Source organism: Elephas maximus, chromosome 3 (assembly GCF_024166365.1).
Source record: "Elephas maximus indicus isolate mEleMax1 chromosome 3, mEleMax1 primary haplotype, whole genome shotgun sequence".
NCBI lineage: Eukaryota > Metazoa > Chordata > Mammalia > Proboscidea > Elephantidae > Elephas > Elephas maximus.
The window spans coordinates 145,262,381-145,274,462 of record NC_064821.1 but is presented as its reverse complement, the minus strand read 5'-3'; the positions used below and the strand labels follow the sequence as shown (position 1 = coordinate 145,274,462).

The window sequence follows — 12,082 nt, the reverse complement described above, 5'->3', positions numbered from 1 at the left end:
GCTTCTTTTATACAGAACTGTCTTTAATATGCTGGGTGCATTATATGTCTCCAAGAGGGGAATATAGTGCGTACTGTTTTCTTCTGATCATAGAACCCCTTTTCCAGCAACTGGTTTTATGCAATAAACACTTTGGAGAAGATAAATTGATATCATGGTGATGATTTTAGAGCAGGGGTCAGCAAATGTTTTTTGGTGAACCAGATAGTAAATATTTTTGGATTTGGGAGCCACACTGATTCTATCCACAACTCAACTCTGCCATTGTAGCACAAAATTCAAGGACAAACATTAAGTGGAGTTGGCCTACTGTGGGCAGAACTTTGCTCATTTTAATCCATAGTTTGCTGACTTCTGTTTTTGAGTTAGCCACAAAATAATAAGATTTACAACAATACAACCACAACAACATCTACTAATATTTATATGGTACCCTAGATTCTACAAAAACTTTTAATATAAATAAACAAATAAATAGGCATATATGTGTGTGTGTGTATATAAACCAAAAAACCATTTGCCAATGGGTTGATTCTGACTCATGGCAACCCTATGTGTTGCTGAGTAGAACTGTGCTCCATTGGGTTTTTAAGCCTGTGACCTTTTGGAAGCAGATCACCAGGCTTTTCTTCCCAGGTGAGTTTGAACTGCCAACCTTTTTGTTAGTAGTTAAGCACTAAACCATTTGCTTCACCCAGAGACTCCTGTATGTGCATATATATGTATAATTTCTTATATACATTTTTCTTTTTATTCCAACAAACCTGTAAGAGATTATCACTATTGTGTGGTTTCCTGAACAACTCTAGTATCATGCTATGAACTTGCTAAGAAATGGGTATATTCAGTAGGGCTCTTATCCAATTGTATAATGCTTTGAATTTATACTTTTTTTTTTTCCCAATGTGCTCAGAGAATTTCTAAATTTAATTTTCATATTTGTTCTTTGAGGAAGTCCAGAGTCAACCTAATTATTCACATCCTTCAAAATATTCCAAGTGTTTTTTTTTTCTTTTACTATTTACTATTAGATTCTTAAATTTCTAGACCTTAAATCCCTCCTATCTCCCCTTACAACCATATTGGATTTTTAAAGGCAGCTCAGCTCCACTGCTATTATATGTTGCCATTTTACTATGTACATGAGTCTATCCTAGTGTCTATGGTATTTTAGTGCGTTTGTTTACTTAAATGTTTGCGTATCTTCCCTAAGAACAACAAGCCACTTGAAGACCAGGTGTGTGTGTTCTATTGTCCCTGTGACCTCAATGCCCAATGGAAAGCTTAATAATGAATGTAATTGAGGAAAGTGCTCCATGTTAATAGCACAGGGGGCAGGCAATGTGAGGGTGTGGTGAAGGTCACTTCACAGCTGCTGGGCCACCTCCAGAGTTTCAGGGTCAGTGTCCTCTGTTCTCATTGACACACTGTCTCCACCACTGCAGTGGGCCATCCATTCTGACTCTGCTGGTATTTTCTGTCATGTCACAGCAATGAGAACAGATCCCAAGGCGACCACAATGATGTACCTGTGGATTGAGTTCAGGCCATTAAATTGCCATCATGCGACCTATCTAATGTCATTATAGTCCAGCTTCAGCAAAGCAGAGAAATAGAGAAAAAAAATGACACAATTACCGATGTACGTGTTCTCAGACTTTCAAAAGAGCCTGAGGGAGGAAGTGTCTGTAATAGATGGAATGGTACACGGACACGCACACACAAAGCGCCACCCCTTTGGAGGGGACATTTGTAAACTGTAGGAGGAAGAGAATTACTAAACGAAGGCTTCGTTTGGATGTGAGCCCAATTCACTCTCTCTGGAATCTCTGCAGCTAATTCTCTTTTCCAGGGGCTGATGGAGGAAATTTTGAAAATTCAAAAGAGGGGCTTTTGAAAACTGAGGCCCTTAAATCATACAAGGTATTTACCTGGTGACATACATTGCCTTGTATTTTATTTTGGGATTGGAAAGAAGAAAGCACAGTATTATTGGACCACAAAATTGGACTGGAGCATATATTCAATGGCATTTAATGGGCCCCTATATAATTTTTTTTTTATATATAATTTTATATCAAATACACTACATCTTAGATTTGCTAACTTTAAAGTGACTCTTGGAGATGTTGTTATGGTAGTTTTGATTTGGATTCTTTCCCATGAAATGGCACTTTAGGGATTTTCAAGTATTTTATTACTTTCACAGTTTTCCCCAGTAACACCTTGCAAGATTTATTGTGCTGCTCTCCCTTCTTAGTGTTCATTGCTTCCTTTTTCTTGGGTGGTGGTTGTTTTTGTTGTTGTTGTATTATTAGACCTCATTGCTTAGGAAAATACTTCTGTAAGATATTCACTTCTCTTGGACTGTAACAATTTTAATATCCGTCTCTCCTGTTGCTTAGTCTTGCAACCAGGCCTGGGAACTTTGGGCATCTTTGTGTCTTAATGTTATTTAAAAAGTGCCTCCTGCCTCCTCTCTAATTAACTGCAATCAGGAAGGCTAGTTGGTGGACACATGGTGTCATCGCTCTGTGAAATGCTGCCTGATGGCTATAAACATGGCCATATGTTCTCTGTGAAATAGGGCTATAACCACCAGCAACAGGAACAGCTGATAGAAGATAAAGAATCAGCTCCTCTCTTTCTCCTGTTTTCTTCTCAAAACCTGTGAGGCTTTTTGCAGATCAGCTTAATATTTTTACTCTTAGCCATCACTGCTTCTGCTAAATTTTCTTGGTATTTTAGCTTCAGTTCTCTGCAATGTGTGTTTGAGCTTGAAATTGCAGTTATTAAAAGAAATGTTTAGTACCTCCCTGTTTAACACCACAACACTTTAATTAGGATGGCCTCTCTTTAAACCCTGTGGTACACCTGTTACACAGGTTTCCAAAACTAAGTGGTTATCAAACAAGGGGATAAAACCATCAAAATTTTCACAGTGAGTGAATAAGAATTTCTCTGCAAAGTTCAATAGATTTGACCTGAACTGGTGCAGCTTATAAAACCCTTGAGCCTAATTGCTTTCCTGCATTTTGGCAAGAAAAATAGCTGACTTGCAATGGAGTAGAAAGAGGAGGTTTAGAAGAAAATGTCTTTTAAGAAAAGCGTCTAATGAAAATTTTAATCAATATTTTTAATCCCAGAAGACTAGATAAAATATGATATTATGTTTCTTGCACTAAGGGATTGTGAATACAGTTGTTTTTCAGAGGAGGTTGGAAAGCAGTTTCAGGAACAAAGCTGACAGGGTGTCCCCTGCACACCACGATGCTGACAGTAAGGACTACCCCAGCATTTCCACAGTGCCTTATACCTGAGGTTGAAAACAGGACCCTCAGAGGCCACATCGTCTTCAAGCAAGGATGGGTTCCTGATTCCATGGCCGGGGTCTAAGACTTGAATATCTGCTTCCCCATGAAAATCAGTGAGGAGAGTCGTGTACGAGGCATGGAATGAACTCTTTGTTGCTCCATTTAGCATCATTTTTGTCTTTATTAAAGTAACCAGGCAAAATTGAGTGCAGACTAGAGAACCTGATTGCTTTAAAGCCTCCACTTTCCCATTTAAAAATGTTTTAGCTTACTGTTATTGATACCAAGCTTTCTCTCTCTAAGAAATACATATGTTTCTTCTATGGCCTGAAATTGATCAAATATGCAATTAAGATGCATTGTGGGTTTTGATTGAAATGCAAAAGTCAGAAACAAGAAGGATCAGCAGTAGGAAAATATGATCTTCTACTGATAGAAATGATGCCAGAGATTGCATGATAGAAAGTTTAAGACCAATGGCTTATTCATTACAAATATCTTTCTACAACATAAATGGTGACTATACATGTGGACCCCACCAGGTAGAATACATAGGAATCAAATCAACTCTATCTATGGGTGAGATGATGGAGAAGCTCAGTATTATCAGTCAAAACAAGGCCAGGTGCTGACTGTGGAAGAGACTATCAATTGCTCATATGCAAGTTCAAGTTGTAGTTCTACGCTGTCCTATAGGTTCACTATGAGTCAGAAGCAACTCAACAGCAATGGATTTTTTTTTTTTTTTTTTGGTTTTCATATGCATGTGAAAGCCAGACAAAGAATAAGAAAGACTGAAGAAGAATTGATGTATTTGAATCATGGTGTTGACAAAGAATATGGACTACACCATGGACTGCCAGAAGAACGAATAAATCTGTCTTGGAAAAAGTACAACCACAATGCTCCTTAGAAGCAAGGATGGCGAGACTATCTCTCACATACTTAGGACATGTTATAAAAAAAAAAAAATGTTATTAGGAGGGATCAATTCCTGGAAAAGGACATCATGCTTGGTAAAGCAGAGGGTCATTGAAAAAGAGGAAGACCCTCAAGGAGATGGATTGACACAGCGGCTCCAACAAGGGGCTCAACTTAGCAATGATCGTGAGGATGGCACTGGACTGGACTCTGTTTCATTCTGTTGGACATAGAGTTGCTGTAAGTTGGAACTGCCGTCAGCCCCTAACAACAACAACAGCAACATATAATGGTGCAATGGTTATGAGCTCAGGCTGCTAACCAAAAGATCAGCAGTTCGAATTCATCAGGTGCTTCTTGGAAACCTTATGGGACAATTCTACTCTGTCCTATAGTGTCGCTATGAGTTGGAAATGAGCTGATGACATGGGTTTGATTTTATATATATACATATATATAAACACTTATTTTACCACCTGTTTAATGCTTTGGGGGCTTTCTCAAAACAGGGCTGTCACCCTTTACCCTTTTTTTTTTTTTAACCTGGTATGTACCGCACAGACTATTAAACTCTGTGCAGTTGATTGATCTCTTTAATAAAAGCAAGTTCTTTAGTAAGCAAAGAGTGATAAAGATAAACAAATGTACTGGTTTGTCCAGTACTTTGGAGATTATGGTAACACGAGGGCATCAAGAAAGCCCATTAACAGATAAGTTAGATGAGACACATCAATTCTTATTTCAGCAAGTTGGGAAACCATTCGCTTTAAGTTAATTTTATCCATGTTTTCTCTTCATTTGTAATACTTTGTGGGTTTTAACAGAAAATATTTAGTAGTGTGCAGTGTAGTCCATAGATAAATAATGTTGGCAATTTCTCCACCTAACTGCTTGTCAAGCCCTTTAGCAAGGTACACAGAGCCCTGCAGTTTATCATCTCGATTTCTAGATTGTTTTGGAAGATCACTGAGAGGACTGGGGCTCCCCAGAGGACTGAGCTCTAATTCTGTCATATTTTTAAAATGCTGGAAAGTATAAGGTTACATGGTAAGATGATTTTACATAGGCATTTCTTTAGCTCCTCACAATAGCACATTCTTTCCATGGTAACCACTGTTTCCATGGCACATACTGTGAGCTCCTCCATTGCTGAGGGGCCGCGCAGAGATGCTCACCCACCCACAAGTGTGCACACACACTTGCCTTCTTCCTCTGTCTCTCACAGGCACAGATTCATCCCACCATTTATGTGAATTTAGGCACATTTTCTAACAGAAATTCCTTAAATGGAGCAGAGCTCATTTTTAAACATAATCTACTTTTCTCCCTCTTATGGGATGAGACGAATAACCACTGATATTGCCTTCTGGAATGATCTGGAAATATCACAAAAGCTGGCGCCATCCTCAATGACATGGATTAGCAGGATAAGAGCTTGGAGGAAAAATTTGACAGGGATAACAGGCAGCCCTACGCCAGATTTTCTAAATTTATTTCCATTCCTTAGACTCTGAGTTAAGTCTATAGTGCAACGTCATGTTAGGTGCCGTGGAGCATAAAAGAAATATATGCCTATGGGGACCTTGCAGTTTTTGGAGGCTTCCGGAATGAGATTTAGACATATGCAATAGCTAGAAAACAATATGAGACTGTAAATTATCAAAATATATTGTTTATATAGGATCACTTCAACATTTTCAAATTTGAGGCAAATAATGTAGCTGTCTTTTTTTTTTCTTTTCTTTCCTGTCACTTTTATTCTTAGCACTGGAGAAACTAGAGCATTTTGGCAAAATACACCTGTTCAGGTAAACACAATGGTGAATGAGTATTTGAGGTGCTACTTTGCTTAATTTTCTGGGGAAAACAGTCATGTTCTTTTGTTACTGATTTTGTGATTGGTCTCTTATACTTTTTCAGCCTACGTGGTTTCAAATTAACTTCAAATGTTTTTGAGAAGATGGGGAATTTTCATCTGGCCCAAGGAGATCCAGTTAAGCTGGATCCTCATCCTAATGACTTTCTCCATATTGTCATTTTGCAGGGTAGTACAGCAGGTAAGAACATTGCTTTGGGATTAAACTGATGCATTCAAATTCTAAATCTGTTACTTATACTTTGTGACCTTGGCCAAGTTAACATATCTCTCTGAACCAGAACAACAAAATGGTATTGATACATGGGCACATGTACATGTTCCTCTTAGGACAATTATGAAGATTAAATGAGATAATGATATGCTCAACAAATGGTGGCTTATTCATTCATTTACTCAATATATGCATGTTAATTATCCTCTATGTTTCAGGCATTGTCTTGATATCATAGATATAACAGGATTGATTTCTGACCCTCAGGGATTTAGCATATAGACAGTGAAACAGGAAAGTATAATGGCCTGTGATACACTGGAATGTAAGTTCCCTGAGTATAGTGATTTTGTTGTTGCTGTTGTTCACTACTGTATCATAAGCCCTTAGAACAATGCCTGGCACACAGTAGGTATCCAAGAAATATTTGTGGAATGATTAAATATTATGATAAACGTTATGAGAAGAGGAATAGAACCAAACTTAGCATGTCAAGGACTTCTTCCCAGAGAAAGTGACATTCAAACAATGCCCCAAAACATTAGTGAGTTAGCCTGGGATGGTAGGGGCTTTGATTTTGTAGGAGTAAGAAGATCTACTTTTCACTTGGTTTTGATCTAGGTCTGTACTTTTCCACCCATGTCTCCATGAGTAAATGCTTACGCTTATATTTGTGTATCTAATAAATTGAGGTGCGATAAGCACAGCTCTTTACTTGGCGTTTTTAATATTTAAGCTGGAATTCCTAACTAAAGATAATACCAACCTCTGATTCTTGAGGCCTCCTGAGATTGCTGTGGCCAGGTTCTACATGCTCTCTTGAAGGTACCCATGTATTCCCTCATCCATTCCTTCACTTATTTGACAAATATTTATTCAGTACCCCCTACATATGAGATAGTAATTGTCCACTAAGGTGGGAGCAAAGATAAATCAGCAGACTTTGAGCCTATCCTCAAGGAATTGACAGTTCCTGAAATTTTGGAGTATATGGGGGAAGCGGTGTTAGGAAGAGAAAGGGGTCTCTGAGAGCAATGGGGCATCTCCAGTCAGGGATCAGCTACTCTGGCATAATATCAATAGAAATCAAGATGCCATGCATCCAGAGCATCCCTCCTGCGGCTGAATCATGTTACCTCTTAAGGTGAGCTCCTGCCAGTATATGGCTCCCTTTTTGCTCAGGTTGTTCTTGGTAAAGAGAAGTATAAGTAGGAATATCCAATTCATTATATTTTTGAAGGAACATTTATTTTGTTCTCAAATGTGTCTAGCACTATTCATAAGGAGTTTTCATTTTTCTTGACAAGAAAAATACAATAACCATGTAGAGCAACTAAGGATGAACTCAAGTCTAGAGATTCCACTGAGAATTTAGAGTAGTGAAGATAGAAATTTTGAATGAGCCTACAATACTGTTATAAAAGTTATATGCCTTCAACTGTCCCTCAAAGCAAAAACATCGATAACAACAACAACAATGAAAGATTTGGGTAGGTAGAAAGAAAGGGAGAAGGTGTGTTGGAGGGGAACTTACGTGTGCAAAGGATGGAGACAGAAATGTCTGGTACTTTGTGCTAAGTAAAAAAAGCCAGATACAAAAGTCCACATATTGTATGATTCTACTTGTATAAAATGTCCGCAAAGGCAAACCTCTGGAGATAGAAAGTAGGGCTGCAGGTGGGAATGGGGATTTCTGTAAAGGGCCATAAGGAATCTTGCTTGGGTGATGAAAATATTCTAAAACTGGATTATGGTGATGGTGGTACAATTTGGTAAACTTTAACTAAAAATCATTGAATTGCATGCTTAAAATAGGTGAATTTTGTGTTATGTAAGTTATACCTTAATAACATTTAAAAAATAAACAAAAAGAAATGAGTGTGATATGAGTAAAGAATGGTTAGGAAATTGATATGGTTGTAGCAGTGTGAGACCAGAGTCTTGAAGAAGGGAAATCAATTGACCAAAGTCGTACAGCTAGTAAGAAGTAGAATTTAGATTTGACTAAAAGACTAGACTTTAATTTGGCTCCAAGATAAGGAAGGAAAAATGAGGCGGGGCCAGTTGGTGGACAATTTGGATTGATGGGGAGAAGAGAATGGGTTTCAGTTGAAAAGCCACCTGGAATATTTTTGGCTCTTCAGTAGAAAAGCGGCTTGCTGAACATGGTATTTTGGGAAGCTTGACTTGGTGGCAAGATTCATAGGTGGAATATTTTTTAAAAGGCAGAATGGATGACTGTAATGATCTAAATGATTGGCCTGTGTCAGAGTTATAGGAGAGAAAAGAGGAGAGATGTTTTGAAGGAAGAAGAGCTAAGGAATGGTGACTGATCTAACATTAATTGTATATGGAAGTGCTTTGTAAACTGACAAATGTTAAAGAAACGTAAATAATGCATCTTTATTATTGGGTATACTGAAAGCAGCAATTAAGTAAACAGAGTGCAAAGAGAAACTCAGAATGGAGAAGAAAGGGATAAGTATTGGATTAATATTCTTGAGGGCATGAAGAATGGGGATTATGGGTAGAAAGACAGGTGTTCTTTAAGGAAGGGAGGGGGTTTTCTCCAAGTCTGCAGAGAAGGTCATGCCCCACATCACATACACACTAAATGATATGTGGCATCCAACTTGCTGGATCTTGGTTGCATGTGACAGAAACCCAACTCAAACTAACTTAAACAAAACTGGAATATGTTGCCTCACAATACTAGGAAGTCCAGAATTGGATGCTATAACACTGGAAGTACTCTATGTCTATAAGCTCTACTTTCTTCAGTGTTAACTTCATTCTTAGGCCTTTTTCTGTGGCAAAAGTAACCACTGGCAACTCCAGGTTTACGTGTCTTTGTAGCAAGGAATTCCAGAGATTACAAAGAGTTTCTTTCCCAGTCAATCAGTTGAGTCACGAGGTACACTCTGATTGGTCCAACGTGAGTCATGTCCATGTCCATGTCCATGAGCCAATCCATGTGGTCAAGGGAGTTGGTTCTCTTATTGGCCACACCAGGCCTTGTTTCCCATCCCATAGGGAAGCATCAACTTAATTCAAGACAAAGGTGAATGTGGTTTTATAACTAGAAGATGGGAAAAGGACCAAATAAATCCCTAAACATGTCCATCATAAGATACAGTGTTTGGATCTCATAAAGTTCATTGCTATAGCTTTCTTGTTTCCATTTTAGAGAAGTGAAAATCAAACCTTGGAAAAGTTAAGAAATTTGCCCAACAACAGTATGTAGCTACAAGTAAAATTGTAGATACGGAATGTGAATTCAGGTCCGTTTGCTCCAAAGCCTAGCCCTTTTGAAGAGAATGATTGATGTAGAACAGGTATATGCTGAAATAGTAACATTTTTGAGATATTAAACACAAGCACATCAACTTGAATCAGGAGACACTGAATCAGGCAAAGTGGTTGGGGAGGAGCTGGGTGAGAGAACTGACAGTTTAAGGACTGGGGAGAAGTTTGGAATATCTACTTTGGATTATGATCCAGGAAATTCGATGACAGGTAATAGTAGACTTGCCAAGTAGTGGCAAAGCCAAATTGTAGTTGGAGAACCAAATCATATAGTGAGCCAGTTGCTCAAGTTATGGAATTATTTCAGGAAGCACTTTGTTGCCTGCGGACAACACAGAAATAGAGTCACCAGACCTTTTAAATGATACAGCTCTGCATTAGGCCCTAAGCCTGGAAATGAAATGGCATTTGGTAAGTGTTGTGGGAGGTGGTGAGGCATGTTTGGTTGGCTGGCCTTATACAAGCTAGCTGCAGATAGATGCTGGGGTGGGTTGCACTGAAGAAGTTGAACAGGCGGTGACCACTGATAGCAAGAAAGTTTGAATGCCCAGCAGGGGTGTTAACGCTATAAATGGGTGATTGGAGTTTCAAAGAGCTGCTGAGGAAGGATGGTGATATTCAGGAAATAGGAGCAGGGTGAAAGATAACTCATATTTACCTGACAGAGTGAGTAAGGGTGAAATACATATGGGAGAAGGCTGTAAGAGACGCACGATCATCTGACACAAGACAGATCCATTGCCGGTTAAGGATCCAGGGAAGCTTCTGATTGGTAGAGGTGTGCTCTGACTTCCCATCCCCACTCCCCATGGCATGGGGTATTGCAAAGAACACGAGCTTTGGAGATGGCCAGACCTGGCTCTAAATTTTTCTTGCCACTTGCTAGTTGAATGACAATGGACAAGGTACTAATCTCACTGACGGTGAGTTTCCTATCTATAAAATGAACATAATCATGCTTATAGAGCTACTATGGAATCTCTCTCTCTCTGTATCTATCTACAGTAACAATAGATAATTTTGTAGGTCACTAAGCAAGCTTTGGAAACCCTGGTGATGTAGTGGTTAAGAGCTTGGCTGCTAACCCAAAGGTCAGCAGTTCTAATCCACCAGGCGCTCCTTGGAAACCCTGTGGGGGCTGTTCTACTCTGTCTTATAGGGTCACTATGAGTCATTCGCTATGGTTTTTTTTACGCAAGCTCTTGGATGTATTGCTTTTGAAAAACTTTAAAATTTACTCTGAGATAGAAAATAAAAACCTGAGCTCTGATTTGGCCTGAGAAGTGCATAAGTGAGCCATCCCCAAGCTAGGTTCACTAGGCCAAGTTATTTTATCCTTTCTCCAAATAACCTAATTTTTAGTATCATAAAAATCCTCCATTTTTCTTTAAATTCTGGAACCCTAAATTAGATGCACTTGTAGTCCCTGACTTACAATGGCATTCCATTCTGACAACTCTATTGTAAGTCTGTTCTGACGTAAGCCGAGTACTTCTTTTTTTTTTCTTTTTAATTTTTAGTATTATTGCTTTTTATTATCAGGATCTTTATAAGTCCAATCTCTAAACATCTGCAAGTGAACACCTGAGAATGATAACATCATTAAATTACGCACTGCACCATTGTATGTAGTACATATTACTAGTGATAAGATACACACAGACACAACAGCGTAAGTGTGGTTCATTGTAACTGGAATACGTTGTAAGTTGGAGGACTACCTGTGCTGATATTGGTAGACTCTATCCAATGTCCCTGGATGGTGCAAATGGTTAATATGCTTAGCTGCTAACTAAAGGTTGGAGATTTGAGTCTCCCCAGAGATGCCTCGGAAGAATAACTTGTAGATCTACTTCTGAAAAGTCAGCCACTAAAAGCCTATGGGAAACAATTCTACTCTGACACTCATGGGGCTACCATGAGTCAGAATCAACTTGATGACAACTGATTATTCAGTAGTTTATTTTGGATTATGTTGTATTACCTGGGCCCCAATCCTGGGCTTCACTTTGGCTATGCTGTGTGAACACTGATTGTTTTATATACAGTGGACTGATTGTGTTCTTTTATTCTCCTTGACCTTAGGAATAGCTGATCACTGTGCTTAAGAAGCAGGAGTCATAGCTTCTTCAAAACCTTTCAGGTACATTACGTCTAGTCTATGCACAATGTGGCTCATGTGGATACAAAGAGAACAGCAACAATCATTGAGATTCACTTATTAATTGGTCATTCATTCATTCATTTAACAAAACTTACATGTGAAACATCTTATGTACAAAGAACAACTAGGCGCTATAAGAAATACACCTGAGAAGAACATATGTTCCAAGGCCTCAGTGAATTTATAGTTTACTATACTCCCTGTGTATGTCCCTAGGTAGGACAAATGTTTTACACTCAACTGCTAAACCAAAGGTTGGTGGTTCAAACCCACCTAACAGTGCCGCA

The 12,082-nt window shown here is 38.7% G+C and overlaps 1 long non-coding RNA gene across 1 annotated transcript in view; it reads left to right on the top strand.

Annotated features, from left to right (window-relative positions):
- Positions 1–11,775, top strand: part of LOC126073268 (uncharacterized) — a 28,054-nt gene extending 16,279 nt beyond the window's left edge. Inside the window, exons 2-3 of the long non-coding RNA XR_007516703.1 lie at positions 6,156–6,292; positions 11,717–11,775. This is a non-coding gene — a long non-coding RNA (uncharacterized LOC126073268). The remainder of the gene's footprint in view (positions 1–6,155; positions 6,293–11,716) is intronic.
- The last annotated feature ends 307 nt before the right edge of the window (positions 11,776–12,082 follow it).